This window comes from Pinus tabuliformis, chromosome 7 (assembly GCF_031772625.1).
Source record: "Pinus tabuliformis cultivar Carrire ecotype Pingquan chromosome 7, CPIR1, whole genome shotgun sequence".
NCBI lineage: Eukaryota > Viridiplantae > Streptophyta > Pinopsida > Pinales > Pinaceae > Pinus > Pinus tabuliformis.
Genome location: NC_142293.1, coordinates 1,354,465,869 through 1,354,472,305, shown reverse-complemented (window position 1 = coordinate 1,354,472,305; position 6,437 = coordinate 1,354,465,869). Strand labels below are relative to the sequence as shown.

At 33.6% G+C, this 6,437-nt stretch overlaps 1 pseudogene; it reads right to left on the bottom strand.

The window, feature by feature from the left end:
* Nucleotides 1–1,583: 1,583 nt before the first annotated feature.
* LOC149252580 (cullin-3B pseudogene) lies at nt 1,584–2,961 on the bottom strand (annotated as a pseudogene).
* Nucleotides 2,962–6,437: the final 3,476 nt, after the last annotated feature.

The window sequence follows — 6,437 nt, the reverse complement described above, 5'->3', positions numbered from 1 at the left end:
AAAATAAATATAATAATAATAATAAAATAAAAAATATTATAATACTTCAAAAAAATATTTAACCCTAAAATTAAAATTACTAAAATTCAAGAAATAGAAACATTTCAAAATACGTTATCTCATTAACTATGATATTATTAAATTTGGAACTGTGATTCTTTAGTTATATGATTTTTTAAAAGGTTTTATATGACTGGTTCTCATGCTTAAAATATCGTATTACGTTATTTAAAGGTTTTATACAATAGTTTTCGCAATTTTCATATTTAAAACTATATCTATAAATGCCGGGTGTCTCTATCTCTTAGCATATTAACAAGTGCCACATGTCTCTGTTACCCAGCTTATAGTTGCTGCTGTACTTGTCTATGGGCGTCCATTGCTTTGTTGTCGCTGTACTTGTCAATGGGCATCAATTGCTTGCCTTTGATATCATTGGAAATCCATGCGACTGCCCAGGCCTTTGTTTGGCAGAGCACGCTCTTGTACTTCAAATTACAGGCTAGTATTATCATTGGAGTTGTCTATAATGTGATTTTTTGGAGATTCTGGTGACGGAATCCGGCGGAAGAAATTGAGGTTAAATCTTGATTCGTTGCAGTTAAAATGGTTTTTTAATTGTATATTTGGATTCAGCACCCTCGAAAACCCCTGTGACGCTTTCATGGTGCAGAAACTAGCTATCAAACCTGCGATTCCAATAAATTCCTGCCGGATTTCGACCGGAAGAACCCGCTGGAAAAGCTTTCAAAAAGTCGCGTTATAGACTATTTCATTAGTTCCATGATCCGCGCCTATATCGCACCCAGATGAATTCAAGATAGAAAAAATAATGAATCCTAACTTTTAGTTCCATGTTCCGTGCTCCGTGCCTATATTTTTGCCTAAAAAGCAAAAATATGGTGTAATAGTAACTTTAATGTTTAATATTAATGATCTCCCTATGGTGGTAACCAATTTATTTGACTATATAACATAGAGTGGATGAGCATAAATAATGAAGTGGAGGCAATTTATCCACACCCTATCTTAAATAGTAGGTTAAAGTTTTTTGGATGAATAATAGATGTAATATAGTAAATTTATGTTTTGAATATTTTAACAATTTAGTGATGAGATGAATAGGTATGTATTATTTTTGAAATGTTTATATGTTGTTTATTTTATTAATTCTATAATAAAAATATATTAGTGTATAAGTAATGTGATAAGTGGTTATCACATATAATTTATCTTAATAAAATATATTCTCTAATTTTATTATCCATTTCATTTATAAAAATGTTATAGAGAAAAAAATTCTTTAACTGATTATAGGTTTTTTCCATTGTTAAAAAAATACAACATTTTTTGTTAACTTTCTTTTTTAGCAAGGTCATGTAACTATTCATACGCTCTTTAGGGAAGGGGGGATGAGTAGGTGTAGCAGGTAGAGATTATATGCATTTACAAAGGATTAGGATGTATGAATTCAAACAACTTTCCATGAATTCAAACAACTTTCCATTTTATAATGTTACATTATAATGAGTTTTATATTTTATATTATTATGGGTAAATTATAATGAGTTTTATATTTTACATTATAAGACTCTTGGTGATAAACCTATTGTGAGAACTTGCACGGCCAAAGTAGGCCCTTCAATTACTTCATTCGAGCCAACCAACAATGCATTAAAGCCATGCATAGTGTCCCTGGAAGTCGTCATATTTGTAAACATACCTTCCAACTTCGAAGTGAATTAATAACCACATTTTTTCTTCAATTCCACAATTAGGCTCGTCTCAACATCATCTGAAACAATTTTCCCTAACAAGAGACGCTTGGCCAAATTATGCTTATAGTACTTCTCAAAGACATCCTTTTCATCAAGGTAGCGAAATAACATTATTACCTTGTCAAGAACTACTTCTGCATCCTCTTCGCTGACTCCTTTTAGACCCTTCTGAAGTTTATCATCAACAAAAAAAGAAATATATTATGATGACCTTGTATTAAAATTAATGAATAATTCAAATGATGAATTCAAATCATTTTGAAAAGTTTTATCATTGCTAAATTCCATGCTAATAATTTTTTCATACTTATCCTTCATGTCTAGAAGGTGTTTCACAAAGTCCACTAGATCTTTCAACTTCTCTGGATCAGTTACCAATTGCTTCCCTGTGTCACGTAAATGAGAAGTCATAACATCTCGGATGTTTGGAAACCCACTGGGAACACGACGAAACAAGCTATGCATGTGCCCCAAGTATTCATACTTGTTACTCACAAGCATACTCATCAATCCAGAGTTCTCCATGTGGACTAGCTATGTCATGTGATTTGCGATCATCTCCCTCTCAACAACAAAGGTAATCTTTATCTCCCTCTTTGGATCTAAGTAATTTGAAACTATGTTCATCTCTTCGTTTAGCCTTCTTTATGATTTCTTCATATAATCACCAAAATCACAACATTCAGTCAACTGTTGGGACTCTATTCTGTAAAAATTGGTTGTAACATCCAAAAAGGACTTTTCAAAATCATCATGGTAAACATAAGGACCTAGATCCATCAACATTTTAATGAAATTATGCATTAAAACTTGATCAATGATTTCACACGTCTGCTCGATGTGTACAAGGTCAAGAAGGGCATTTAGTAGCCTATCCGAAACATTTGGAAATTTGACAATGTGATCTCTCCACATATTCAATCCAATTTCAGTGACTGTAGTCTTGTTGGAATTGACGACAAATGTTCTATCCATATACATCGAGATGTCTCGAATCATCTATAGTGCTTCGTTATGGTCCATTCATTGCCTATTTAACTCCTCTAGGAACAAACCCCCCGCCGCCCCCTTCCCCCTCCTCCCCCGAGCAAACTTCAATCATTGTTGCTATTTCCTTTAAATGCACATTCATGGTTGTCGCTAGACATGAATAAAGTTTCTCCCCATATTTGGGAAGCACCATATTGTATTCATTCCCGCAACAAAAGCTAAAGTGCGAATAAATAAATAAATGAATAGGGTAAGTTCTTTTGTAATTCCTCTTACAAAATTAAAAAAATTAATCAATTTCATTGTTATTTTTGCAAAATTAAAATAGCTTATTTAGTTGTATGTTAGTTTCAATTGACATAACATGTCACTAAACTATTCAGAAACTCAATTTAACATTATCCACAATGATTTAGCTGATTATATATATATATATATATATATATATATAAAGTCCATCTATGTCGAGGCGCAAGTATGGTGGGCTTGCAGTGGTCAATTCAATTGGCTAACTAAACCAAGAAATTTACAAGGAAAACAAAGGCATGATAATCATTCAATTCATTGAAAGTCAAAAAATTACCAATAATGTACAATCTAATGCTAAGATGGGATAAGAATCAGAAACAAATCCTTAATCAATTTTCTATAAAACTCGCTTTGAAATTTTTGTCTTTTAAGCCATGGCATTAAATAATTTGTATGACAATACATCCAATACATAGTGAATCACATTCTTTGGACATATTTCATATTTTCAACTATTTTGCAAATTTAATGTTCTCACCACATCATACTCTTATGGTACATGGACATATTCTTCGACATGTTTGAATATGATGCCCTTATGTTTTTTATTTGAAAAAATGTAAATGAAAAAATAAAATGGAGTTGCAAGACAATCCAACTAAAGTGGAGAGTACATAGGTTCATGGGACCTGGTGCGTCAAGACTTGGCTTAGCAAATAAGAGCTTTCTCTTTTCATCCTTGGAATTTTTTTAAACAAGGAAAAGATGTGATTTTCTATTATTATTATTTCCAAAAAAAACACAAAAATGCTTACATTCATAAAACTCCATACCTTCATTTGGATTGGAAATCCATCTACAAAATACAAGGTCAATCCACCAACTTTGTAATAGTTTTAGATTTTTCTAGATGTCTACATAGAGAGGATGTTTGTAATGCAAGAAAATATAATTATTTTAGTGACCCGTGGAGGGTTTCACTTGGTAGAGGGCTAATGTTAGAGAGTGCAAGACAATCTGGCATTGTTTTCCCACCGCCGCCACCCTGCTCCTTCTTGCAAAGAAGAGACATTTTCTTGATTCTTTTTATCTTTCCATCCTCTCCTCGGATTCGAAATGGATGGTTGTGGATAGGAACAAATGAGGGGCAAGGAGGAAACTGAATTTTGATATTGATTAAATCAAAACCAGAGGGGAAATCCAGAATAAAGGAATTTTGATACTAAATTTAAAAATTAGAGGGAGGGGGAAGTAAAAAATGAGTGCCAACTTTTGCAAATTTGAATTTGGATTTTAACTAAAATTTTTATGTATATCTCCATTTCAACCACGACATATGTATAAAGTCAAAAGGAAGAGGTAAATTCTTTATTTGATTTCTTTAGGGGTTTTAACCACTTCAGTTTTTTCGATCAACACTTCAAAATTTTCCCATGTATCTATGTTCTTGGCTTCTTGAGCTTTTAACATTTCTTTGCACCTCTAGATACAATTGCTAACTATATTTCTTTAGGTACTCTACCATTTACCCCTCTCTATTTTTTCAAGTATTCCATTTTGTAAGGTTGATTTTGTTGGGAATGCTTCCCATTGTTTTGATTCTATTTTTGGCATATATTATAAGATTATAAGTGATGGTTCGAATGAGGTTGGCTTTGGGGATGCTGGGAACTTAGTTGTGTTTTCATGCATAGGAAAGCAACATTCTAACATTAACATTATGTTTATTAAGGAATCGGATCAATGAAGTTTGGAAAAGGAATATCAAATTTAGAAACAGAGTACACTAACTTTTTTGTAAATTGGTATATTATTTTTATTGGATAGAATCTAACATTAACATTATGTTTAATAATAAGGAATGGGATCAATGAAGTTTGGAAAAGGAATATAAAGTTTGGAAAGAGAGTACACTATTTTTTGTAAATTGATATATTATTTTGATTGGCTAGATGGTGTATTTAATTAGGCCAATAGGTCTTTCTTTTCAATTAGTGCATCTCTGGTTTTCATCTCAACTTCCCATATCTATCTTTCTTTGAATCAGTGCATCTCTGGTTTTCATCTAAACTTCCCATTTTTTTATGACATATGTGCACAAATTCTTAAGCACCCTTATGCTTTCCTCTTGACATGTGTTTCCACTGCCGGAATACAGGAGAGTTCGTTTGAATTTTTCATGGATTTTATGGTTTCATAATGCGCTCAACTCCCATTGTGACGCAAGTGTTTCAAATCAAAGAGTCGCGGAACTGAAGCACGGGTCCTCTCCTCCTCCTCAATAATATCCCCACATTCTGCAGATTATCAGAGGCCGCGACTTTAGAATCCGTAAAATCCACAGTAGATTCAACTTTTCGCCTACTAAAATTACACAGTTTCTTGAACCACCCCAGGTTTATGTTCCCTTGGGGTTTTCTTGGTTGTCGATCTTCACAATCGGCATTGTTTACAGTTTTGAGCTTCTTGGCATCTTTCGTCTTGAGCTTTATTCTGCCAACACAAGAGACGTCCAACGAGCCCAACTCATAAGTGTTGAAACTATTGATGTCGCCGCCCTTATTACCAGAAATACAACTATCTCCTAAAGCTTCCTTGGGAATGAAGTAAAATGAGGGTTTGTTGCAGCATTTACCAGTGACCGTGCATCAAAATATTGGCAGCAAATTATTGACCTTTGGCACGCTAATTATGAAGCCCTTCCTGGATAACACCGATAACACCAATGTATGCACGATGTTGTTCTTCATAGGTGATCTTCAAAGACTGACACTCTTCCTTATAGGCTTATATTAAAGATTTTTGTGACCTCCATTTGCTTTATTACTTAGACCCTGCATGTTGCATCAGATGGAGGTGCTCAGAAATGGTATCAGATTCACTCTATGTCACCCTCTAAACCTAGGATTGTTGTGATTTTATTAGGCATTTGTATTTCTCTAGTCATGGATGGCTTTAATTTGAAATTGTATTCGCAAATTTGAAGAATGCTTTGTTTCAAGCGAAACGCGAAACAATGACAGGGAAATTACTTGTATGATATGTGCAACCATGGCTTTAGAAATACCTTGCTGCATTGTAGCGTGTAGCGCTATAGGTGGAGTTATCGCTTGAGACTTATAGTGCGTTGAACGAGACCTGGAATGTGCTTAGGAACTCGACCTTTATGGCTCGTCTTAAGACGACAACAATCAACTTAAGTTAATATAAGGGCATCGATTGGCTTTCCTGTATAATGTGCTTCCCATGGTTAATATATTTGTTCCTGTTAATCTCATTTGCATTACAAAGATAAAACTGTGAAAATACCTATTTTTAGGATATCGATACATGTAATCTATACAAGTTTAGAACCACCGCTTCAAATATCATTTCCAACCTGTCCGATAAAGCTTATAATGTTCCAGGAAGGAACGGATT